The following is a 27,991-nucleotide window of genomic DNA, read 5'->3' as shown; positions in this document are numbered from 1 at the left end:
GAACTTGATAGCACAGCATGGGAGAGACTTTGAGGGGTTGGTCTGACCCTTCTTCTCTTGGCAAATCACTGCAAGAGTAATTAGAAAGCTGTTGCTGTTTTCTAGGAGATAATTACTGACAGACTGGTCCAAAGAAATGACAGAGAAAATGTGATGGATGAAAGAGCTATCAAGGAGAAAGATTACATGAAATCAAGAAAAAAAAAATTTAAGTCCACCATCTGCTTCTTAATAGCCACATCCTAGGCTACTTGATCTCTTCATTCTTTAGCTTCCTTTTATGAAAAGTAGTGAAGACCATCTCAAAGATCAGGCGAGACAATGTACCTTTAGTGCATAACGGGTCATGCTCAGTTTCGGAATCCATGTTTGGGGCTGATGCTGACAGAGGACAAAACATTGCCGTTTTTCTTTTTATCTCTGATTCTTTCCTTTGAGTGTTCCCACTGTTTGATTTATTCTTATTATTTTCTTCCTTTTTACACTGATTTTTTTTTTTTTTGAACCAAGGCTTCTTCTGGAATTTAAATGTCTTTCAGATCCAGGCAATACATGTTTTAAACGAGGCTTTGATGTTGCAAATGGGAGTGTTAGTCTTGTATGACTTTGAGTCCCATTTGCTTAGGTTAAGCCATTTTCCTGCTCTCTCCTTTCTGGGTCAACTTGGTTGGAGCAAATCAAATTGTTCTCCCTTTCTCTCTCTTTTATACATCATTATTTAAGATCACCAAGAGTTCCTGTTTTGAAATATGCCCTTCTCTTCTTTTACAATATCAGTTTATTTCTGAACAGCATTCATGAAGGAGAACACTTTCTACAGGTTAATCAGAGAAATTGCACCCACTGACAGTAATGGCAAACTTATTGATTGCATTAGAAATCTCAGGAATGTGTGTCATTGGCTTCTGCATGATGATTTGCAAAATCAGAGAGCTTTGATTCAGCTCAAAGAAAAATTATGGTACAAATTCATAAATTATTTATGTGTAAATGAGGCAGGAATCCAATGACTTTGTAAGTTGTAGTCTAAGGGATTTTGACATCAGAAAATTCCCCCAAGCAGCCAACATTCATTTCCGTTACACTGATTCTTGTGTTGTATAGCAACCAAATCAAATAATCATAGGTTACTGTTCTGAAAGTTGCTGGGAGGTTAATCTTTTGTTGCGAAGTCCTACAAACCAGCATCATCATTTCCAGCATTGGTGAAGATAATTTATGTATTTATTTCTTTTAAAATTATATAACAACACATATAAAAGTTAATTTTGTGTACTATTCACACTTCTGAAAGAGTAGAGTTGAATTTATTCCTAGTCTCATTAACAAATATATTTAGCAAAAATTTACCCTTCCTTACTTGGCTTTTCCAGAAAAATGAAAGAAATTCCTGGGCTTTTTAATTTTATTCTGATTTTTAGTTCTAGATTAGCACCAATGTCATGAATTTTTCACGAGACACAGAATGTATTCCCAAGTGCACCATGAGAAAATAAAGGAAACCAATAGAAATGGAAAACATTATAGTAATGGAAGAAATCCAAGATAGGTAATTACTGGATATTTTATACAGATATGTACATATATGCATTTCAAATATATTTACTGTTAAATGTGATAAGTAGACTTACAATGATGACAGAGAAAAAGTCTCCTCTGATGAAGGCTACTTAACATTTAGTCCTCCAAATACCATTGTGTATCTGCCTACAATCTTCTTAAGAAGTATCGTGTTTGAGCCTCCCATTCTCTCTCTACTAATACAAAACAATGCCCATGCTAATGCAGACAGTGATGTTTTAGAGTAAATTTTCGACCCATAATAAAATTCAAATGGAAAAGGAATTTCAAAAGCAAAGCTTCATATTAGAAAATATTCAGTATCAAATTAGGGTTCTGATATCAACTGGAATTCCTTGGCTGTTTTTCTTTTTCAACATGAAAGCAACTATTGCTTACTAATTGACTAGATTACAAAAATAATCAAGGTAGACACCTTAGCTCATCCTTCCTAAAAGCCTGTTAATCTGATCCTCCCAATTGCCAGCATTTCCATCTTCTACAAAATGGGTGGTGTTGTTTTTCTTCATTCTACCTCATAGAACAGATAATCTGAAAGGCCATGAGAAATGGTTTCCCTCTTGAAAGACTCTTCCAACAGCACAGATCTCATGAATCAGATCCTCCATGTAGATGATGCCATGTTTTCCAAGAAATCCAACAATCACAGTGTCACCTGTCAAGGCAAGTCACTTCTTGGCTTTGCGATAATCATACTTGTAGATTAGTTGTTACTGATCTCAGGTTTTGATACCCCATGCAGTAGATAGGTCCACAATCTCAGCAAGTTAGGGAAGCCTTATTGAGCCTTGCTTCTACTGCATAGCAGTCAGAAGGGAAGAAATTAACACCTATTGGACCTTTGGGTTCACACTATTGATATCTCTGATCCTGATGACAAATGTTAATTTGGGTTCTGCAGGTACACAGAAGTTGCCAGATTTTCTTGCTTTTCTAGCTATTTGAATCTTAGATCTGTGCCTCTACCTATACTCATGATAGTGCTTAGTTCTTTCACAGAAAGCATCTTATTTGCCATTTGAAGTATCTTTTGGGGAAATTTCTTCCTTAAGTGCTTCATCTTCAGCTCTGAAAAATTTCTTCCCTCCTAAGTGCTCTGGCACTGCACTGGGGAATCTTCTTTTCTATACTTTCTATGTTTCCAGCTGGAGGAGGTTTGAATAGCAGTTGGGACGACTTAAGCCATAAACAAGGAAGAAAGAAGCTGTTAGAATTTTCTTTACCACCATCCTTTTTTTTTTTTTTTTTTTTTGAGTTTTTCTTATCTCTGGAATTTTTCTCCATTTCTGAGAGAGATTTTTCCAGATCATGACACCCATGAGTGTATATTTCTCTATTGTACTAAATATTGTATTTGACAGTTGTCATATTGTAACCTACTCTAAAACTTTAAAGCCATCCAAAAGGGGCAGGCAGAGCCTTCCACCTCAAACTGCCCCAACTCAGCTTCACCCTTTCCATGATTCATAAATAATTCACAAAGCACTTGTATAGATACAATATTTTGAAGCTCAAATTATCCCCATGAAGTAGTAGAGAAAAAATCCCTCTTTTTGCAAAGTATAAAGAATTCTTTTAATTAGTGGAGGCAAAATTGAAACTCAACTTCCTAACTACAACCCTAATACTTTCAACATCTCCCTTATGTATATTTTTGGGTTGTCTTTTCATTCAGATGCTTGTTTCATCTTCAATTTCTTCAAACTTTCTGCCCATGCTTACCCCTACATGAAGGTTGGGATTCATTCTCAGAATGCTGAACAAAATGGGACCTCGTCCGCCCCTCCAGCTCTGCTATCTTTGTGCTCCAGCCATGATGTTCTTGAAAACCAATGCATTTCTCATTTCATCATATCTACTCTTCCTTCAAGAATTAATTCCAATATCACTCTCATTTGAGATGTTTATCCTTGGATTTCACAAGAATTAAATGGTGTTTTACCTCACCCCCCCTTAACAACTATTATTTACAATTACTTTCTTTTTTTCATTCTCTCCCTCACCTTGTGGAAAAGCCAGGAAGTCAGGAACTCTGTTCTATGCATCTTTATATTCCAACACTATCCTGGGTGCTTAATAAATGTTTGTTGCACAAACTAACAAGTTAATGAATTCACAAAATGAAGCAAGCTCATAGAGGCAACAAATTGTTAAGAGGTTAGAAAAACTGGACTTTTGAATCTGACATAACTTTGAATGCCACTTTTGAATTTATGAGCATACACTAACCATAGAAAAATTACCTAACCTCTCAATTTCAATATCTGTGTAGTATGGATATGTCAAGGATCCTAGGGTGCTTAGCACATAGCCTCGTACATTAAGTGTTCAGCATAGTTTAATGTTTACTGCAAAAATGGCTAATAGTGTATGGTTGATGTATAGCAATTCTAAACAAGAGGTATGGGGTGAAGACATTTCTCAAGGACACAGAGAAGGAGGTTGAATGTGATGTGCCATATTACAATATTCAGGAAGCTGCTGTCCCAGCAGACAACCAAGGCTTTATGATGGATGAAGTCACATCAGACGGATCTGAAGGGAATCCAACCAGCAAATGGAGCTGATTTTGTTTTTTAAAAATGCTATTAACTAGCTCTAATCAAAATTAAAGTATGGTCTTCATTAGATTACAATGTGGTTACTGGTTCCCTAATGAACTTTGTAGTTATAAATTCCCACCATGCTGTTGATCACAGGTAGGTTGATTTTCTTTAATACAAAATACAAAGAATGTTTATTAAGCTTAATTCCCCACATTATTAATCATCCTGTACCCCTTGATTAATAAAATCTGTTATGAAGCCCCTGTCAGTGGGGCCACGTAGAGGATTGTGCTGTTTAAAATGAGATCATGAGAGATTCTTAGAAAATGAGATATTCTGAAAAGGTGATGTAGAACCTCTATGGTGTTTGTCCTTCCTCACCTCTATTTTGTGAAATTAAAATAACTGTATAAGTGCTATCAATCTATTGACAATATCTACTTGTAACAACAATGAAATTTCAATATAACCTGTAAAAATTCAGTGTAAGATTATAGCTAGACTGGTGTTTAATAAACTTTAACATTTTATTTTAAATTATGTATTCACTAAAATGGTAATAGCATAAACCAAATTTTCAGGTTGGAAATTGAAAGTAGTTTAGAGTATATTCACTAAACACAATTTTAAATATTCACTAACATATAGTTTGCAGTAATATTTAGCCTCTCCTGTTGCCATTTACTCAGTATCAGTCTTTAATAACTCTCTTGGAAATACTATTGATTAGTCAAACTGATGAAGACATTTCCTCTTAGGGAGAAAAAACCATCAACACACACAGATAACAATTGCTTAGATCATTGCTAAGTTGCTGAGGCTGACTTTAAAAGTTCAAAATTATTTTATGAGGCCAGGGGTAGTAGCACACGCCTATAATCCCAGCGGTTTAGGAGGCTAAGGCAGGAGATCATGAGTTCAAAACTACCTAAGCAAAAGCAAGGTGCTAAACAAGTGAGTGAGACCCTGTCTCTAAATAAAAATATAAAAAGGGTTGGTGATGTGACTCAGTGGTTGAATGCCCCTGGGTTCAATCCCTGGTACCAAAACAAACAAACAAAAAACTTTATCAGAAAAACATTCCAAAATTAAAAGAAATATTTAAAATTATTTGCACCAGATATATATTTTAGGCTGCAGTTTGAAAAAAAAAAAAAAGAAAGAAAGAAAAAGAAAAAGATAAAAAAGAAATCTTGATTTGCTTTAAACAAATTCCCATTGTATCGAACTTGTGCAAAATGAATTTTTAATCATGATTCTCAGAGTCAACATCTAGATTTACATGCCCCTTGCATCTGACTAAAGGTCCTGAACCACAATCTTGAATATGCTCATATCCTCATTTTCTAAGTGGGCAGACATGCCCATGATGGCTCTGTCATTTTCTGTGCAGTGTGTGGTCTGGACAGACTGGCCTGCACTGGGGCCTCAGCATCTGGCTCAGCTTCAATGAGGCAAGAGTGCTGCCTGGGTCCCAGTCCCCTCTTCACTCACAGACCTTCTTTTAGGTGCCCTAAGGTCAGAATCACTTGCCTTCAGGCTGAATCTGCTTTGAGCTCTGCCATTGTCTCTCCATCTTTGACACACCTGGCTGAGTGCTTTTACCTGAAACATGGAGTAGAGCAGAAAAAGGTGGGGCCAGGCAGAAGGGGAGCAGTGAACATATAGGCAGAATCCACCAGGTAACTATGATAGTCCTTTTCTAGTTCTCATTTTAAAAGTAAGGCGGAAGACAGTGATGATTTTAGGATAATGCCTTAATAATTAGAATGCATTCCAAATTCTAATTAAAAAGACAAATAACAGCACTAAATCAACCATAGAGTGAGAAGGTAAAACAGAAGGAAAATCAATTCTGTTCTGAAGCCTATCTAAACAGTAATAGTTAAATTTATGTGGCAGCTTAAACAGGCCACAGTATGCCCAGATATTTGTTTAAGTGTTATTTCTGGATAGGTTAGTATTTGAATTAGTGAACTAAGTAAAGTAGAGGGTCCTCTCTATTGTGGGTGAGCATTACCCAATCTGCTGAGGGCCTGAGCAGAACAGAAAGGCACAGGAAAACGGAATTTCTTCTCTACTCATTGATTGAGCTGAAATATTTCTTTTGTTACCCTTGGAGCTCCTGGTTCTCAGGCCATCAGACTTGGACTGGGATCTGTGTCATTGGACTTAATACTCTGGCCTTTGAAATAATACTGCATCCCTTGGTTTCTGACTTGCAGACAGCAGGTCATGGATGCTTTCAGCACCATGACCCTGTAAGCCAATGCCTAATTGTGTGTGCACAATCGTGTGCACAGATGTGTGTATTCTGTAGGTTTGGTTTCTCTGGGGAACAGTGATACATGTAAACTGCTCAAATTATCAGTTTAAATTTTGTTGTTCTTTTTTGATCTCCTTTTAGTAGAGGTTATTCTATATAAAATATTCTATAATATAATAAAATAAAAAGAACCAGTCTTTGTAATATTTCTTTTGAAATTGTCATCTTTCCCTATAGTCTTCTCTCCATTTTAAAGGACTACTGAGAAGGAGTGAAGGAGAAACAGAAGCTGGATTCTGTAGTGCCCTTCTGTATTTCAATCAAAGCAACTCCACTTAGAAATTTTCTAAATTGAACTTTGTGGTAAATTGCTCTCTGGAGAAAAAATTTTCTGTCCAAAAGAGAATAAGTATATGAAGAACACTATAGGGTAGGAGAGAAATGATGGTTATAATAGAATAAAATGCTCTAGAACAAATAAAATCTATGTAATATATGCTATAAAGAAAAATAACTTATTGAATGATTAATTCTACAGTTATTTATTTGTATTGACTATGTTTCAGTTGTCAGCTAAGTAATGAAGATATATCTAGGACTTAAATCAGGAAAAATGGTTACTGTAATGATGTTTCTGTTGTAGCAGGGGGCAAAAATAATCAAACAAAATCCATAGGATAATATGTGCTATAAAAATAACTTAGGAAAAGGAGAATGGAATAATAGGTGTTGTTACTACTTAAATGTTTCTTATAGGAGGTATTCTTGATAGGTTGATGTTTGACCTGAGATAGGAATAAAATGAATGAATCTTTTGGAATAATTATGAGGATTACATGACATAAGTGCATAAAACCTTATGAGACAATGTCATAATAAGGGCTGAGTAATCTGTACTTTCTTCTTAAGATAGGGAAATTGGGCCCTGGTAGAAGATAATGTGTTAATTAGAAGCTTGTTCATTCAAATATATTTTAAGCAGAATAAAAAATAAAAATAATCACAAGTCCTCACATTCCCTTGAACATTTAAATTTATAGAAGAAAAATACCATTGCAAACTAACACAAGAAGAATAAGATGTGTGTGTGTGTGTGTGTGTGTGTGTGTGTGTAAGATAGACTACATAAAGGGACAGGGTAATAGGAAAGAGGAAAGGCTGAATTTGGTAGGACATTCAAAGTTTTAAGCAAAAAGTGCTGAGATGTTAGAACATTTCAAATCCAAGTCCTAATGTGCTAATAAATAATGTCAACTCAGATATCAGAATTTTGTACAGAGACAGGAAGATAAGTACGAGACTGTTTCTGGATTTCGTCCAGCTCAATTAAGGCCATATATATCATAGAGCTCACACCAATAAATAAATCACATGTACAGCTGCCCTTTATGTTTTAAATAGTGCCATGACTATCATAATTCTGTGCAAAGAAATTGAAGTTTCCTCTGGGAAAATTATGTGGACATTACAATTTTATATGACTAACTGGAGAATAAATATGGTGCTATAATATATAATATGACATTTACCTGAGTCCATGTAGTACATTTAGCATGAGTTCACTTCATGGTTTTGGTATTAAAGTGAAATTGATAAATAATTCTACCAGAAATTTAATATAGAATCCAGATGCAGGATTGTAAAATAGCAACTACTTAGGATTTCTTGGCATGGTCAGATGAATAGACTAGGTTAGTATTACCCTCCATTACACTGCTTCTGTTACATAATCTATGTAGCCACTTACTGATACTCATGCCCATCATCTTATTTAATTTAAATATGAAGGTGAAATATATGATGTAGAGATGTTTAAGAAATGCAAGTTGGTGGTTAGAAGTGTGCTTTTGCTTCTCTAACAGTATCTAGATTCTTTGTAGGAGAACATAATTGTTGAAAATAATTCAGTATGCTGCTCTCTGTTCTGTCTACGAGATTAAGTTTCTGGCTTTCCCAGTGAGGTGTCTGCTAGGGCAAGAGGTGCTGCAGGTAGACCATAGCCTCTGAGCACCTCTTCCTCTCTACTCTTAAACATTGCCCTTTTTTTTTAATCCATCACCATCAGGCTTGCTTTTGGAAACCTTTGTATATCATGGGTTATAACCCAAGATAGTGCAATTCTCTACTGCTCAGGTTATTTTATCTGAACATTTGGAATTCCCCAAGTTTAAAGTCATAAGACATGCAATGTTCTTTGTATAATAAATCTTTTTAGTCTGAATTTATGCTATGCCATTTCAACATAGATCAAATTAGAACTGTAAAACTGGAAAGTGTCAGAATAGTGTGACCATATTTTCTGTGGCCCAGGTCCCAATTTCTCATCTCCTTCCTGAATTTCTCCATAAAATTCAGGACTATATACTTTTTTAAAAAAAGAGATTGTAACAGCTTTATCACTATGCCAGTAAATAGTATTCTGCAAACTCAGAGAGAGGATTCAATTTGCTGAATCATAGTATTACTTTACTTAATGGTTTAATAGTGAAATCAAATATTAATCTTAAATGCTTTCTCAAATCATCTTTTTGGAACAGAAATTTATCTCAGAATTGGTTCAGCCATATCTATTTCTGAAAGTTAAATTACATGAAATTTTAAAGTGGCATGTCTTTTTCAATAACAGAAAAAGCATAGTAGTTGTGCTGTATTATTTTAAAATACATATTCAATATGCATTTTAAATAACCATTTGGCTTTACAGGAATTTTATATTTCAGTAACCAAGTAACATTTAAAAATATAGTGACTTATCACCTGTGCAAGATAAGAGTAATGCTATTGTAACTATGGGAACAACTTTTGATTAAAAAAAAATACTGTCAAGAGGCAGGCCTTTCTGAATGTGTCATTCTATCTTCACACCCTTTCTAGGTGTGGCATGGTTTCTTCTCATTCCTTATAAAATCTAAATACTAAATATAAATAATGTTTATAGTGCACATACTATGTAGTTCATACTAGAACAGATGGATAGTTTCAATATCAGAGAGCCACAGTTCCAATTTCTTAGCAACCCTATGGATCACTTATTCATTTCATAACATATCAACCTCCAGAGGAAATTTACTGCAAGTCATGTCCTGGAACTTCAAAAGACACAATTTATTATTCTGAACAACTGCTCTTCTTTTTACAGTGGTGCTTAAGCCTATGAATTTGATTACAAGTGAAATTTCTTCACTTCCATTTATTTATTTTTTTTGAGATATAGTCCCAAATTCAACAGGTCTTTGGTAAAGGAAATAGTGTACAAGGCTGTGAATTTACTGTTAAATAGGGGTGGCTTCATTGTATTTTCAGACTTCTGAATCACTTTTCAGATTCATTCCCTATCAATTGCTATATCAATTAGTTTAGTTTGCATCTTGAGGTGTCTATTATGTATAGAAGAAAAATCCCTGTATCCAATTTCAATCTGTTGGGGGTCATCTTGAAATATAAAATATGCATGATAAAATACAATCAAGTTTTAAATGGTGGGAAGAAATTGGGAAGGGCTAAATTCACAGAAGTGTGTTAAGTTGGCAGAGACTTCAAGATCATCTGCTTTGGATAGTTGGGCAAAAAATGAAGAGGCAGGAAGGAGAGAAAGCAATTTTAAGAGAAGAAAGAAAATTAACTCTGGAGAAAAGCTGGCCTGTTGAGAATGTTCTCCTGAAATGAAACAGATTGATCTAACCAGAGTTTAATTTTAGGTTATTTGAGTGAAAGTAGATAATAAAGGACTTTGAAATCCTGATAGTGAATAGATCTAGAAGAGTGATTTTCATGTAGTAATTCTGTAGAATTTACATCAAGCATTTGGAAAAACATAGGTGAGAAATCTTGACACAGGGGTTTGGAATGGACAGAAACTAAAATCATAGGATCTGATACTCAGGTAAAGGACATTCTTCCTAATTCCATATAGCAATTATAGCAAGAAATTAGTTGCCTATAGAGAAATAAATAGTAAAAGTGATCAAAATGAAAGGAAGAAATAGTTTCTTTGCACTTAAAATAAGTAAAGGGGAATGTTTTAGTCAGCTTTTGTGCTGCTGTGAGTTAAAGACCCTACCAGAAGGACAGCAGAATAAAATAGACATTATTATTGCTGTGGTTATATATGTGACTGCATGACCAATGTGATTCTGCAACCTGTACACTAAGAAAAATGAGAAATTATATCCCATCTGATTCAAATGTACAATATGTCAAGGTCATTGTACTGTCATGTGTAAATAATTAAAACAAAACAAAACAAAACAAAGACCCTACCAGAACAATTGTAGAGGAGGAAGAATTTCTATAATGGCTCATGGTTTCAGAGGTCTCAGTCCAGACAGAGGCTCCACTCCTCAGGGCTCCAGGTGAGGGAGGACATCATGGTGGAAGAGTGTGGAGGAGGGAAGCAGCTCACATGGCAATCAGGAAGCAGAGAGAACAGAGCAACTCCATTCACCAGATACAAATATATACACTGAAGCCATGCCTCACCCCCTCCAGTCACCACTCAGTTAATCCCATCAGTGGCTTGATTCACTGATTGGGTTAAGGCTGTCACGACCCAATCATTTCTTCTCTGAATTTTCTTACATTATCTCACATATGGGCTTTTAGGGGACACAGCACATCTAAACCATAACAGAGAAGCACTAAAAATATTTATAAAGTATATTTGGCTAGCCAGACATACTTCTATCCCACCGCTGTGTTTGGCTACATGGCAGTGCCACACTTTGGGCTACAGCATTATTTTGTCTGATATGAATTTTGTCTTCCTTACTACATTACAATATTTGTAGAGCATTTTGTACTTACAACTTTGTGAAATGGTTAGCTTTGCTTTACAGATGGGACTAGAAAAAAATTTGATTTGTTCAATCATATAACCAGGAATAAGATACATGTTATTTGATACTAATTCTAGCCTTTGGGGTCTCTAACACATCCATATTTTAAAAAGTCTTTGATGAACAAAAGAAACTTTAAAATATGGAGCTCAGTAACAAAGTAATTTCTGGGAATTCCTGCTGGGTGATGGTAGCTATTTCTACATTGACAAGTCCTTCCATCAGATTAGAGATAAAGTTGATTTAATCTTCATCATTTTGCTCAGTCTTTTCTAGGAGAGACTTATGAACTTTGTGCCTCACAACCTCCCCACTGTGTGTTGATAGAAAATCCACCTATTCTTTTGGCCCTATGCTTAGAGACAGGCACAGTAGAACAGCCTCTCAAGGGTTCTAAAATTTGGCATGAATATGTGTTGTTTGCACACAGATTCTGTTTCCAGGCAGAATGCCCAGTTTCATTTACATTTTTGTTTATTATTTTTTCAGCATTCTACATGCTTTTCATCTGGCTGCTTTGGGATTATGATCGCATTTGTCTTGCTCTTCTTTAAAGGGGACAATGTCATTTCAAGATGGTACATATTTAAATCTGGAATGTGATAAAATATGTAATTCTGAGTCTTTTATGCTACACCATTCATTTGCTTACCAGAGCATTCCCTGCATGCAGTGGGGCTACCCTAAGGAAAAGAACATTTCTGAGGTTCATATTTGCTCCCGCTGTCTTGGTAATACCTTGAAATAATAAAAATTGGGGGAAAAATCTATGGGAAAGGAAAACAATATGCCACTTACTTACCCAGTTGAAATTCAAATCATTTTTCTTTTTTTTTTGTTTTTGTTTTTGGAGATGCAGCTTGAATCACAAGGCTTACATCTAGCTAACATGCTTCACGGAATAATGTGTATAAAGTGCATGAGTGTGTGTGTGAGAGAGAGGGAATATTATAATTTTTTGTTATTCTTTCCATCTATGGCTGGACATAAATTACTTAAATACAAGATACACATTCAGTCCCAACTGAATGATGAAGAGCCTTAGGTACCTCATTTACCAATCCCAGTAGGAGGCTCATGTTAACTGTATAAAAATTTTATTTCTCTATTTATGGCACTGTGAGAGACACCACTATGGATGCCAAAATGAACAGAAGTTTAATTAGGGGAAAGGGAGAAAAGGAGTGATAATCACAGTGGGCTATCTTTACAAATTAATGGGCTTCCATTAAAGCCAGCAGCCCTGGGGAAGGAGTGTCCTGTGCATCTGTGATAGAGTGGGGAATGGAGAGATGGGAACAATGAAAGGCACTCACCAGGTAGGCAAGATTGTTGCAAAGTATTGTAAATTATTCAGAAGAATTTGGAATTTAGCTGGGCATGGTGGCACATGCCTATAATCCCAGAAACTTGGGAGGCTGAGGCAGGAGGACCCCAAGTTCAAAGCCAGCCTCAGTAAATTCTGTAAATAAAAATTTTAAAAAGAGCTAGAGATGTGGTTTAGTGATTAAGCACCCCTGGGTTCAATCCCCAGTACCAAAAAAAAAAAAAAAAAAAAAGAATTTGGAATTTATTCTGGTCTGTTCCATGTAGTATTATTAAGTACTAAAGTTACTATTTCAACCTACGCCATTATTTTTACTTTCTGGCCTTTATTCTTGCCCCCATTCCTCATCAACTTTGAAATAATGGGAGTAGTAAGGCAATCCCCTTACACATGCCTTTTCCAACAGTCTCTCAGAGTTTGCAGAGGAGAAGAAGTGTCTCAGGGCTTCAGTTTGGATAGAGACAGAGTTGACTTAATCACCCAATAATATTTCAAAATTCTGGACTCTCAGTTAATTTAGATTGAGGCCATAAGTAGAGTCTTTTAAAATAAGGCACTATTACCTTTTGTCTCTGCTTGTAGTCTAGTATACCCTAACCTGAATTTCTGCTGAAATTTTTTGATGAAATTGTTTTGTTGGAAGTTTTAAGAAACATCCAGAACACAACATTCTGATTTTTTTTCCCACTCCTTTACCAGAGACTGTAGCATTGGCTGGCACTTCATCTGTCTTCTAAAATATAGTTGGCAATATTTTGACCAAATGTTTTGCCATTTCTTAACAAGATGACAAGGAACATCAGCTTTCCCAACTCTAATATTTATGACCTTTCACATTTACTAAGTCTGCCACCATTTAGGTTTTATTATTTGTTGCATTTTCATTCTAATCCCATTTTTGGTAGAATATATAAATAATAAAGAAATATGTAAATGTGATTTTTACCAGTTTTAAAGGAAGTTGTTAAAAATAATGAAATAGCATCCTTTAAATCAGAAAAAAATAAATTCAATGATAATTGATAGTAGATATTGGAGAAAAACCAGTACAGTCATACATGCATATTGCCAAAAACATGCTTTCATTTAATTGGGCAATATAGACCAAGACTCAAATTTTGACATTATAACAACAATCACGCAAACCATGATTTTTAGGAAATAATTAACTCGCTTAAAATTAAAATGCTGTGTGTGACTTATTTCCTATTTTATTGCCAAAAGTAGGAAGCTGCTGATCTTAGTTGGTTTGGTCTATTGTAACAGTATACCACAGATTGGGTGACTTATAAATGGAAGTAATCTATTTCTTACAGTTCTGGAAGCTGGGAATACCAAGATCAGGGGCTGGCAGGTTCTGTGTCTAGTGACAGCTCACTTCTTGATTCACAGCTCTGTTTGCTGCATCCTCATAGGGTAAAAGGGACCAATAGCTCTCGGAAGACTTGGTAGCAACATGTCAATTTGAGAGAACCCAAAGATTCTGGTCATAGTGCTACTAGAATATTGACCTGAAGAAAAGAGGACAAGAAAATTACTACTCATTTACTCAGTGAAGTATTATATAACTATGAAAATAATTAGGAAGACTATGTTTCAATATGTATGGGTACTATTATGTATTATTAAATATAAAAACTCAGGATATAAAAATGTACATGCATAATAGCAAGCAAGTGAAAAATTATTGGATGAGATTATAGCAAAATGATTATAGTTATTCTGATAGGTGGCAAGATTGTTTGTTCATATATGATTTCCAAGTTTTTATACACCAAAAATGTCTGAAAAAATATGGGCTATGAACTGGCACAATTTATTTTAAAAACATAATAAACAGAAACTATGTTATTAAAATAGTATTTTTCTTGGAGGACTCTACTTCCAGTGTTACAATGTCACATTACCAATATCCTTCCTACTTACCTTTCTCCCTCAATAACATTAGTTTCCTCTATTAAACCCCCAACTCAACGACCACCAGCCACCCTGCCATATGCTTTTTGTCAAATTCTTCTGGAGTTTTATTTTCTCTGTGAATTTAACAGGAAGGCAAATTTGTAAGTGGTGAGAGAAATATAGTGTTCATAAATATAGCAACTAAGAAATTGAGGGTGCCCCCACTTTTCTAGTGTTTCGCTTCATTATTTATTTATTTCCATATTGAACACATTTTTATTCTGCTCCGTTATATGACAGACCTGAGCTAAGTGGTGAAAATCCTGTGGTAACACAAAAGCAAACAAAACTATGCTACCTGCGTTTATAGACCTCACATTCTAGTGGAAAATGTAAACATGAATAATACTGATCTATTCCTCTGTCCTTTTTTCATTTTAAACTATAAATTATAAATCATATTAAATATGACATTGAATATTATACCATTGTAGAATCAAACAGAATGTAGATAGTTTAGAGAATGATTTTCTGGGTAAATAATATTTAAACTAAGAACCAAAGGTTAAAAAGGGTCAACTATATGATGAGTGTATGTATGTGTGGCTGTTGGGGGTGAGCAAGGGTGGTGGGCAGGCAGAGAGAGCACACCCTGCTAAATGTCCTGAAGTAGGAAAGAGCTTGGCAAAGATCTCACGTTCCCCAAACAGGAACTATGCAGTGAAGGAGATAGGAGGAATCGTGCTCCCTCTAAGTAGACCTAATACACATAGGACAGCATCCTTTCAATGGTTGTTTTCTTTTGTTCTATTTCAACAGATAGATGGTAGATTCTTATTTTTAATGTTGGTGTGAGTTCTCAATCTTTAAAAGCAATATTTATATGTATTTTTGTTGATAGTTGGCAGAATTCAAAACTGGATTTGCTCATCAGCTGATCTTTTAAGAAGAATCTATAAGGGGCCACACGTTTCCTAGCAGTAGCACAATGGCTAGCAAGACAACAGGTATGATGATGGCAGCTGTGAGGTTGGTTCAGCACCTTCCATAGATTTGGCCAGTAGGGAATTGCCACAGTCCGGCTGCAGCAAAATTACCGAGGGGGTGACGAGCAACTTGTGTAGGTTGATACAGCAGGAGTAGGAGCCGTTTATTGTAGGACAACAGAGGTACTTATACATTCCACATAATTAACATAAACTCGATACAGCAATCAACCAATAAGGAATCTCCACACTTAATGGCTCGCTGGCGTTACTTCACAAACCACTCCCTCTGGCAAAATGCCAGGCGCCATCCTGACTTGTTTACAGACTCTAACAGGGATTCTCAACCCTGAATAGATCCATTTCCTCTTACACAAAAGCAAAGTAAGATTGGCATGATGGTGTCACCTCACCATGTCCCTAGTTTCACATTAAGATTCTAAACCAGCAAAATGAGATGGTGAATGACACTGCTGAATGGTCACTCTGTCATTGTGACTTTTAAACCATGGCCAGGCACTTTCATAAACTTACCCAGAAGCTGGTGGCTGTGCTCTAAGGCATAAAGTGTGATAGAAAGTCCTGTGCTCAACTGAAATGAAGCAGATGCATAAGAACCAGCTTGTGGCAGTCTTCCACCAAACTGGAAGGAGAAAGTGCCTAACAGTGACTCATTAGGAGGTTTTCTCCTTACTCCAGCAGGTTTATAGGACATTCCACCAAGACTTGGTTCAGATACTAAAGCTTGGGCCTGTGTGGAGATGTGTAAGATTTTCAGATCAGCATGGTAGACACATTTGCATGATTTTCAGTGTTACTTCATAATGTGTGTCCCCTGTGTCCTTAATAATCAAAGGAAGTCCAAAGTAATAAATTATATAAAAACAGTGTGTATTAATATGAAGCTAGAACAAAACATCAACTCTTCTTCCACACACACACACACACACACACACACACTTTCTAAATTAAAGGTATTTTTTATCCTAGGTGTCTCCTTGTCAGGGAGATTGGAATAATGATGTCTAGGTGATGAGGTAATTTATTTTAAGGCTTCTGTTTAATATAGAGTTATAATTATCTATTGATCAAACAAGAGTGTCCTTGGCCCTTCTGAAGGGACTAAAACAAGACTTCTAGAAATATATGACATCCAGGTTAATATATAAAGGAAGAGAATACATTTAATTTGTAGTTTTTTTCTTTACATATAATAAGAGTTGGAAAATGTCAGATAAAGGATTAGGCCTGGTCAATGTGATTGGAAATGAGGCAAGAACAAGCCAACATACAGTGTTGTATAATGATCTAAGTTTTTAGAGTTTACCTTGAATGTGTTTTGAGAAGTTAAAAGTAGAACTGAGGTTATATTGGTGCATTATACAAATAATTCTGGTAGCAGGGAATATAAATGTAAGTGCCAGTCCCGCATACACACATAAGAAAATAAATCAAACCAAACAGAACAAGTAACCAGAGTTGCAAAAATGGAAACTGACAATATCATTCTAAACTTTACAAAGAAATGCAAAACCAAAAACCAAACAAACAAACAAACAAAAACCAAGAATAGCTAAAACAATCATAAGGAAGAATGCATAGAAAAGCTTGCTTTAATGGATATTACAGCTCATTATAAAGATAGATAATTAAGAAGGTATGGATTGCTTCACGTATAGGCAAACCAATGCTACAGAAGAGATAAGCCAGAAGGATACTCATATAGATAATGGATACTTGACCTATGCAAACATTGGCACTTTGGAGAAGTAGGAGAAAGAATGGTCTAGTCAATAGAGAGCATGATTCACTTGGATAGTTAGAAGGGAAAAAGGATCTTGAAAAATTAAAGCTATTCCAAATGGATTTTACATATAAATGCAAAAGGAAAAGCAAGAAATCCTAAATAAGATAAAATAAAAATTATTGGTAGGAAGTTATTAATATAAAATATAAAAATATTAATTATAAATTTGTTCGACTTATTATTTCAAAACTAAGCACATTTTATCAAGTATGCCATTTGAGAGAAAATGGAAAAGAAGGCCACGGAGTGGGGGATCCCTTTGCGTCATCTATAACAAAACTCTTGAACGTTAGAAAGAACTCCAACTATTGTGGAGTAAATTGTGTCTCCCTAAAATTCATATGTTAAAGGCCTAACACTCAACATAACTGTGTTTGGACTCTCATCCCCTAGGACTGATGTCCTTCTAATTGGAAGAGACACCAGAGTTTATTTCTCCCCCCACAAACAGAGAAGAGGCAAGAGGAACCACCATGAGCAAGTTGGCAGGAGGGACCTCGCTAGAAACCACACTGGTGGCATCTTGATCATGGACTTACAGATGAAAATACTGTGAGAATACAACTTCTGTTTTTAAAGCCACACAACATGTGATATTTTGTTATGATAGCCTGAACAGACTAAGATGCCTACCAAGCAATAAGAAAAAGCCAGCGATTCAGTAAGAAGGAAAAAGCCAGCGATTCGATGAAGCATTTCACAAAAGATTTTCAAGGGCCAATAAAATATGAGGAAGTGTATTTATAGCACCCAAGATCTGGTCAGGAGATCAGAAGAAAATGTATGTCTTTTAGGTATGAAAGATTTAAGGAATTAGAAACTTATAGACTGTTAAGAATGGGGACGAATGCTGAGAGAAGCTTGACCCTCAGTCTGAGGCAGTATAGAGAACTGTTCCTATGAATCTCATGTCTATTGAGAGTCTGGAAGCAGTGACTTCATTTTTATAATATTGTTTTGGTCTCTGAGCCTATATGTCTATACCCCTGATTTATATAGGAATAAAGATTTAAGGTTTAATGATTTAATAATGACTATTTCTAGGTGCGATAGAATTGTTTGTTGGTTTTTAACTTTATTTTTTATGTTGAATGTCTTAGATTTTTTAAAAAAAATATTCAGTTTTTATAACTGAATAAATAACATGAGTATATTTAAAGGTACTGCAGTACATGTTATAAGGTGTTTCCTATTTCTTTTATGTTAACAAATATTGCAACATATTAAGCCAATGTCTGAGAATACTTCTGTGAAGCTTATGTCCATCCCAGACTCATAACTTGACATTTCTATACTTGCCATGCCAATGGTGATAATCTGATAAACAAATGTCCCTGTCTAAAGTGATTAACATAGTATTATGTTTAAGCAAGTGAGAAGTGGATATAATCATTTTTGTAGACCAATAGTTTATCACATTTAACAGTGAGACTGGATTATTCATCAGCAGAATTCCACACCAAAAACTATCCAGAGGTAAGATGTAAAATCATCTTATTTGAGTTCAGTCTGAGATGACTTATTCCAATGTCTTTTTTTTGAATTGAGATCCAGAGGATCTGAGTTAATAGTTTCAGTATTTGCTCTTTCTTATAATTACCAAGTGATGGCCCTTTGGCTGTTAAAATAGGTTTGCTATAGCCTATAGCTTTGATGTCCAACATAGTAGCCACTAGTCATATGAGCCTATTTAAATGTAAATTAATTGAAATCAAATGAGACTTAAAAACTCAGCTTCTCTTCACACTGCTTAGAGTTCAAGTCCTCAGTGATTGGAGCTGCCACTTTGGATAGTGCAGATCAAGTATATTTCTGTCATTTCAGAAAGTTCTACAGGACAATGATAATCTAAAGTTAATTTGTTCAATGAAAAAAGGTTTTTGAATTTTTTTACAGTGCTTTATCTCTCTTTTAATGTATTTTCTCTAGGTCACTTTTCAAAAATCACTATTTCAAGAAAAACAAGATATACTCTATGTTATATATTAGCATGTGATTTAACTCATTTTAAGAACTTTAAACTGAATATCAAGGGAAAAACTTGTGATAAAAAGTCAAAGTTGACTACAAAGGATGATTTCATTGCAGATAGAGCTCTGGTCTCAAGGTTAACAAGGATCTGGAAACATCTTCAAATTTTAATCTTAGTCTAACAACAAAGAATTATTTGAATTACAATTCAGAATTAAATGCAAAATATTTTTTCATTAATTTAGGAATTTTAATGAGGCATTTATAAAAGCTTCCAAAATTATTTAATGGACACATTGAAAATTTATTCTCAGATAGTTGGCTTAATTTATCTACTTCAGGGAACTTAAATGGTACCTATATCAACTACATTTAAGGTACAAAGGGACATGACTTTTTCTAAAATAAACTTCTCTCATCAGCAACCTAGGATCTGAGCTAATAATGGCAGTCAGCCAATCAATCTCATGAATTAGTTTAAGATGGCTCTTGCTTACAAAGCAAAATGGCAAGACCCTAGATATTAAGAGTTTATTTAATTTAATTTCCTTGCCTAAGAATAATCAACACTTCTTCTCATAACAGGGAATAAGCATTTATATTTATGAGTAACTCTGTTGATGCTTATTTAATACCACTGATTTATATTGATTGCTTTTCAAAAACTATAAAACAGTATTTGTAGATCCCAGTATCACATACCCATGATAATCACTTAAGATGGATTATTGTGTATACTTGGAATTGCTCTCTGTGAATGTTTTGTGAACTTGTGGTGAGACTGATGATGTTAGCAACTATTACTTATACATTTTTGTTCAGAATTATACTTTCTCTTCCACATCATTGCATGTATTTGGAGTTTTTATTTATGTGCTCACAAACACATCCCTAACATGAAGCCTAAAGACTAAAGATACAATTTAATCTTTATGTTTTATGAATGAAAATATGGCCTTCTAATTATATTTCTGGAGTTATGTTCTTTGTCCTAATGTTTGCTTATAGATTAAAATACATTAACCAACTGTAAAGTACAAAAAACCTGAAACCATACATATGTATTAAAAATATATACACATACATATATATTTAAAAAATCAAGTTAAAATATGTGGTTGATGATTATTGGTCTTATTTTGTAAGTTGAAAAATTGGATATATAAAATTCCCACCTCTGCATGCATTTTTAAATATTTAATAAGTAGTAATTGGATAAATACTGTGTTTACACGGTTATACCTTTACTGCTGAGGTAGAAGTTTAACCCAAACAGAAAAATCTCGATTCCATATGCACATTCTCCCCTCTTTCCAAATATCTCATGAAAAAAATAGGATCAAGTTAGTGTTGGACAAAAGTATTTGGGAGTACATGTTGACTGTTAGCCTAATACTGGACGCTTGAAAGGATTCCATGTTTTCCAGAAATACGGGGATCCCTGAGGATCAAGAGGGACCCACTGGAGGTTGTCATTTATGAATTGTTATTTACAAAAGCGTGTAAGGGAGAAAGGAGAGGAAGGTCCAGAGACCCAGGGGAAGCCTGCCCTCTGTTTGCACCTAAGGTGAGGTCTCTAGGCTCTTAGCTATCATTATTTTTTTTTAATTCATTGAGCTGGAGGGTCTGCCTCCATTGTATAGCTGCACAGAACCCACCTATACTGGTTGTTTTCAACATATTAACTGCCTTTCCTTCATGAGCTGAGAGATTTGGATGATTCACAACATTAGATTAACAATTACCTGCATGAAACAGTATCATGTAAATAAAAGTTCAAAGTAAAATCGAAGACTGAGATAGCATATGTAACAACATGTAACAAACAATAATAATCAGATATTCCATCATATATATAAGAAAATGACAAAACAGTAGAAAAATTGGCAAATTTTGTAGTAGGCTATCTCTAAAAGAGGAAATACAAATAGACAAAAACACATAAAGGATGCTTACTTTATCTAGTAAGAAGAAAAATGCAAATTTAGACAACTGTGAAATATCTTTTATCTCTCATAAAATAGGGAGAGAATATGATCATTATCACATGTGGCTGAAGATATGGAGAAATTCATATTCTCATGTTTCTTGATTTAAATTACTTCTGTTCCTTATTTAACAGTTTTCTTATTATCAAAATTAGTAACTCCCTTTTTGTCCAATTGTATTGATTGCACAGAAATCCATGTCTCTTTCTTTTTAAAAAATATTTTATATTAATTGTTGATGAAATTTTTTATTTTATTTATTTGTATGTGGTGCTGAGAATCGAACCCAGTGCCTCACACATGCTAGGCGAGTGCTCAACCACTAAGCCACAATCCCAGCCCAATGTCCCTTTCTTTTTTGTAATAGGATTTTAATATTTATTCAGAAATCTATCCCATCTTTATTGAATTAAATCCTATCGGAATTCCCAATCAAGTTTCTCTTCTTTCTTCCAAGATAAAGATTGGCATCTGATTAAAGCAAGGATACATAAGCCCTCTCCTTGGATTCTGATCTTAATCAGAATTTTATTAGACTCTAAAAATATTGGGATGCTAGGAAATTTTCCATTTTTAGATTTTTATCTAAGATGCTATACATGCAAGAGACACCATTACTGTACATCACTTAGAAAATGTTATCAGTTACCCAGATAATGCTTTCTTCCCACCCACTTTAATATTTAGCAAAAGAGCTCTTTAGATGCCCCTAGAAATATATTTTGGTCACAAAATATTGGTCATATTTGCAAATTTAAAAAAAAGTAAAATAAATTGGCCTAAATCCTCCACATTTTGTGAATTGCTTTGACTCAGTGTTATGTCTTTAACCACTTTTGACTCAATGTTCTTAAGTTCTCTGGGTCACAAATGAGGGGGTTGATCAAGTACTTTTAGCTTCAGGTATTTTCTTCCAAGCTACTGACAACAATTCTGCAATTTGGGGGCTTATAGTCCCCTCTTCAACATATTACTTCACTAATGTACAATGTATGCACTGTGCCTGCTTTGATGACTTTTTGAACACACTATTCTTTTTCAGTAAATATCCATTCCTAAAATAATCAGGATGTTTTAATATAATTAAATCCAACATGTATGTTACCAGCTGTGTTATCTTCTTAACTGTCGTGTGGACAATATTGACATCATGACCAAGTTTTCAGGTGCTCAGATAAGATTATCCCCTGTAAAAATTCTTTCTGTCCAACACTGATTATAAGGCACCACCAACTATCAGCCAAACCCCCATTCCATCTGGGGTTTTAACATCTTTCATGTTAAAAGATGAAAAAATACTTAGCTTGGAATTTGTAAATATGTTTTAATCATATAATAATCATAATCACTTATAGATATTTGATAATGCCATACTTTCTAAAATCTGAGAACTGATCTTTCAGATTTTCCTTCATTTAATATATATATATATATATATATATATATATATATATATATATATATATATATATATATATATATCTTAGACTCTCTAAGTGCTTTACAGGGCTTATCTAGCTGGATTCTATGAAACAGCATTTGAGGTAAACACAGTGAGTGTGTGTGTATGTAGTAGGATGTATAAAATATATAGTAAAAAGATATATTTAAAGGTACATATAAAATTGGATGGAATGAAAATTGGAGGCAACCCAAGTATCTTTTAGTGAAAGGGAAATTAATTTATGGTATGTTATAAAAACCAAGTTACAGCCAGTCTCAGTGTTCAAAGCTTCTTATAGTAACTCAAGAATGTCCATAGTGACCTTCTACAGTTAAGCAAGAAGGTAACTATACAGCCTTTGCCCTTGGGGAAGTGGTGTCAAACACTCCCAATATCAACAAATGTCTCTGAGTCCAGGAAACTTGCCAGTGGGTCAGCCATCTGCAGAGTGCAAGCCTCCTTTACAGAGGGAACAGTTCTTAATTCCAGCTATTTCCTTGTAGACACATATCCCATTGTTAGTAGATCTGTCTGATTTTTCAAGAAAAGCCATAAATCCCATACTTTACATTCAATTAATTGACAAATAGTTAAAAAGTTACATAATGCAGGTCAAACGAAGCATGTTTGCAAGCCAACTTTGGGCTTGGATAAAGTAAGTCAAAGCAAAAAAAAAAATAATAATAATTCAGAGTACTCTTATCTCAGCCTTATTTTAAGAATACATGGCTCCCTACAGAAAAAACAAAGACTACATTTCACAGATTCCCTTGGGGCTCAGACTTCACCTGGTTAATTTCAGAAATTTTCAATAAAAACAGTCAGAAAATGCCCTTTGCCTCTGCTTCTTTGTCCCTTTCTGCATTCCACTGCCTGGAACCCTCCTGGATCTTGAAGACAAGACCCACACCTTGAGAATAACAGATTGGTGACCTGGAAGGAGCCCAAGTTCTTCAAGACACTGCAGAACAAAAACTATCAAATAGGCCTCCTCTTTTGATCTTAAGAATTTTACTGGACAAGGAATACATTGCTGTACCATTTATATCTGCAAATGAAGCTTATTCCATCTTAGGAAACCAAATCGGAAAATCTAAATTAAAAATCTGAGGAACCTGCTGCCTCCTGTAGCATTATAGGTCGTATATAATGTGTCTTCTGAGAAACAAAAAATCTTTCATCCTTGTTAAGAAGTCCCTTTTGCTTGTGGCCAGGCCTTCAAAGGAGCTGAAGATCATATAATCTTGTTACTCATTCTTATGAATTGCAAGAATATCTTTAATTCTTTGTCTTGTATGAGGGTTTTAATAATCAAAAGCAGGAAAATGAAAAAAAGTAGTGGTAGAGGCTAATAACAGACTGGGAAAAACTATAAAAACTCTACACTGTGGACAGGAAATGTACTTTAAATATAAAGACAAAATGGTCAAAAATAAAGGATGCAACAAGCTACACTAAAATGTGAACAACAGTTATAAACCTAGAGTGGTTATATTAGTAAGATACAAAGTAAACTTTATGACAAGAAATATTTCCAGAGATACTGAGACACAGTTTATAAAAATAAAAGGATCAATTCATCAAGAACATATAAGAGTACTAATCTTGTATGCACCCAATAACAGAGCTGCAAAATACAGAAAATAAAAATTGATAGAAGCAAAAGGAAAATAGGCAAAATCACAAGTATTATTAGATATTTCAACTCCCCTGTTGGTAAATCATAAATGACAGAAAATTGATAAGGATGTATGAGGCCAGAAGATTATAAACCAACTTGACCTTTGACATTTATACCACATCTTCACTCAAACTGCAGCTGCACATGAACATCAAGTGCACATGGACAATTACCAAGTTGGGCCATTGGCCACACAATCAAATAAATTTCAAATTAAAGAAAATTAAAATTATTTAGAGGCCACCAGAGTATTAAGTTAAAACCAGCTAAAAGATACAGTTGACAACCTCAAATATTTGGAAATTGAACAATATATATCTACATCGTTCAAAAGAGATATTACAAGTTATAAATAATTAACCTGAATAATAGTTAAACTACACATTGTGATGCAATTAGAACATAGTTAGAGAAATATTCATCAGTTTAAATCCTCATGTGGAAAAGAAGAAAGGACTCAAACCAATCACATTATTTTTGGAGGGAGGATATTCTTTTCCCTATTTTTTTTTCAGAATTAATAAGCAAAATCAGGGGAACACAATCCCACACAAATTCTTTTAGAAAATAAAAGAGGAGGAAACATTTCCTAAATCATTTTATGAGGCTAGGATTACCATGACCCTAAAATCAGGTAAAGATATTAAAAGAGAAGAAAATGATATATATTATTCTATTCTTCATGATCATTGACTTAAAACTCCCCCTCAAGATATTAATCAATCAAATGAGGAATATATAAAAAATAGATTATCCCAGGAGTTTAGAAAGCTGATTTAACATTTGAAAATCAATCAATATAATTCAGCATATTAGCAGAATACCTACTGATTCCAGGGTACCCTTGGTGGGGTGAAACTTTCACAGTGGAATTGCTTTGATGTGTATTTTGAATTATTCACAGAGGTTTTAGGTGAATGTGGCTTGCTTTTCCCTATTTCTCTTTATTTCATGAACAAGGTTTCTGATTTGGGAGCACCTTTACCCATGAGGACAGTGCCCATCAGTTCTGTTTTCTGTTTCTTTTATGTGGAGGACAAAGTGTATCTTTTTTGCTTGTCTCTGTGAGATCTTTAACTTTTCTCTCATGTCTAGCCTCAGCAACCTGGACTGCCAAGGTTTTCTGTCTACCCTGACTTTACCATAGAAACAGTGCTGCCATTCTAGTCTTGTACCTTTCCGGACTGTCTTTGTAGCCAGTGCTGTTAATGACCAAGTTCTGACATGCTGGTTATTTTGGCATTTAATGCTGACTTTTACCCATGGGGGTAATTTTGTTCTTGCTTCATCTAAGGCCTTTGCTCTCATCTCCTGTTAGTTATGGCCTCTCTAAACATCTTTTCCTTTACTTTTCTCACCCCAGAATTGCAGCAGCAAGAAGTTTTCAGCAGCTCTGTGGGAATCTGGATTTCTTTTACTCAATTTACAATAAATTTGAAGACTTCACAATTTATTTGTCTTCTGGTAGTGCTGAAGGTGTGAAGCACATGTGATATTATTTGTTCTCCATGTTGGCTTATTTATTTATTTTTGTCATAGTTTCTTCAAACTGGAAGATTCAAGGGACTCATATTTTAAATGAAGGAAAGCCTATGTTTTTTGATATCATCCACCAGCTGAGACACCTTGACACCATGTATCTGGACTTTTTGATGAGATAATGATGAAAAGTTTGATTTAATGAGTTTTATGCTGGCTGTAGTCAAATATATCTAAATTCATATAGCACCCCTGGGCAATCTCTAGAACCAACAGGATAGAACTAGTTTCAGTCAACCAGAATCTACTTTAATGAGGATGGGTTTAGCTGAACCTAACCCACATGACTCATGGGAAGCAAGGAGAGGTGATTTGCCCAGGAAAGTGTGAAAAGGGATGTTGGATAGTCATCACCACCTGACTAAGCATGTGCCATAGAAATGGAGTCAGTGGATTGTTTCAGGGGAAAAAACACTCAAAGAAAATTACAAGGTAAAGCTTTAGAGAGAGTGTGCAGGTCATATAGAAAGTAAATAACAAGGAAATAGACAAAAAATGGAGACTTCTCAGTCAAGGAATTTCATTTTTGTCTCTTGAGAATTTTAAAAGAGTTTGTAGGATATGTTTCCCTCTGGGGAGTGTGATAGGGAGACATCTAAGGACGGGTGCGAGAAAGAAGAGATGATTATCCAGGAAGGATGCAGAGGAAGGAAGGCACAGCTGGAGCCAGATTTGAGTGTTTGGGGTTGCTCCAAACTGCAACCTTGGGAGTATCATCCCTGTGGAAAAGGGAGTTACTAATCTCAATGAATACATTTATGTGTCTAGGAGGGATTTAAAATCAACTTGTGGAGTAGCAGCTTAAAAAAAATATTGATGTTTCCATACAGGAGTAAAGATACAAGTCTTGCATACTGGTACTAAAAAGAGAGAAACTTTGGGTGGTATAGGAGAGATGAATGGGATTTCGAATAGTATCTAGGAAATTCTCAGATTTAGAATATGGATATTTAATGTTTATATAATAAATACATATTACATTATGTCTATTGCATAGATACTAAATTAAGGATGAAGTTTTGTAATTTCTTTCACCTAAATGCAGGACAACTAGAAAAGAAAATGGGAACAGGAATTTGATATACTCATCACTTGATATTCTTTGATGCTAATTACAGGGGTGGTAATATATATGGCAAATATATTGATTCAGGTGTGAAAAAGTGATCTTAATAAGCCTGTGTCCAAAACCACACCTCTAGGAAACTGTTTTAAAAGTTTATCAGGTAATTTATAGTACATATTTTAAATGCTTTGTTTTTCAGAATATTGACATAAACTTATTAACAGTGAAGGAATCGAATTGCTTATGAGAATTTATTTATTGATATCATCACTCTAAGAAGCGAAACATAAGTCAGAAGACAGGCTTTTTGTAGAAGGCTCAATAATGGCCCCCAAAGAAATTGGTCCTAATCCTTGGAACCTTTAAATGTTAATATATTCAGCAAAGACTTTTCAAGTGTATTAGGATGTTGAGATGGGACTATTATCCTGGATTATCAGAGCTGGCCCTAATGCATTGACAGGTATCTTTTTAAGAGGGAGGTAGGAGATTTGACTATATATGGAAGAGTAAAAGGCTAAGTGACCATCAAGACATGCTGAAGAAGTCAGCATTCAGATCTAGAAGAGACCAGGGATTGATTCTCCCCTAGAGCCTCAAGGGAGTACCACCCTGACAACACTTTGAAGTTGTGTCAGTGATACCAATTTATGATCTCTGGACTCCAGAAATGTGAGGAAATACAAGCTCTGCTCTGCTATGTTAAGCCATCAAACTTGTGGTCATTTGTTAACAGTAGCTGCAGGAAATTCATACAGTAATCCAAGGGGATAACATTCTTAAAGGCAACTTGCCACCTAAGAAATTATACAATAGAAATTACTTAATGAATTGTTTTATTCTATGTGATCTACAATTGTTTAATTCTTTGGTGACATTCATTGTGAGAGAAGATAAGCAGAAACCTACTAAGAAATTACAAGTAAATCCATATTTAGACTCACATCTGTTATAAACCTTTTGAATCAACTTCCCAGAGATAGTAACAAGAACTCTAAGCCAAGTGTAATCTGGTAGACCCTTTGTATTAGTTAGAGTTTTCCAGAGGGCAGAAT

General features: G+C 34.8%; 1 pseudogene; it reads right to left on the bottom strand.

Moving 5' to 3' along the window:
* Positions 1 to 1,997: 1,997 nt before the first annotated feature.
* LOC124087159 (large ribosomal subunit protein uL30-like) lies at positions 1,998 to 16,155 on the bottom strand (annotated as a pseudogene).
* Positions 16,156 to 27,991: the final 11,836 nt, after the last annotated feature.

Source organism: Marmota monax, unplaced genomic scaffold (assembly GCF_021218885.2).
Source record: "Marmota monax isolate L192 unplaced genomic scaffold, Marmota_monax_Labrador192_F-V1.1 WCK01_AAM20220418_F8-fsc00012, whole genome shotgun sequence".
Lineage (NCBI taxonomy): Eukaryota > Metazoa > Chordata > Mammalia > Rodentia > Sciuridae > Marmota > Marmota monax.
Note: the sequence above shows the minus strand (reverse complement) of the source record. Positions and strands in the feature narration are given on the sequence as shown.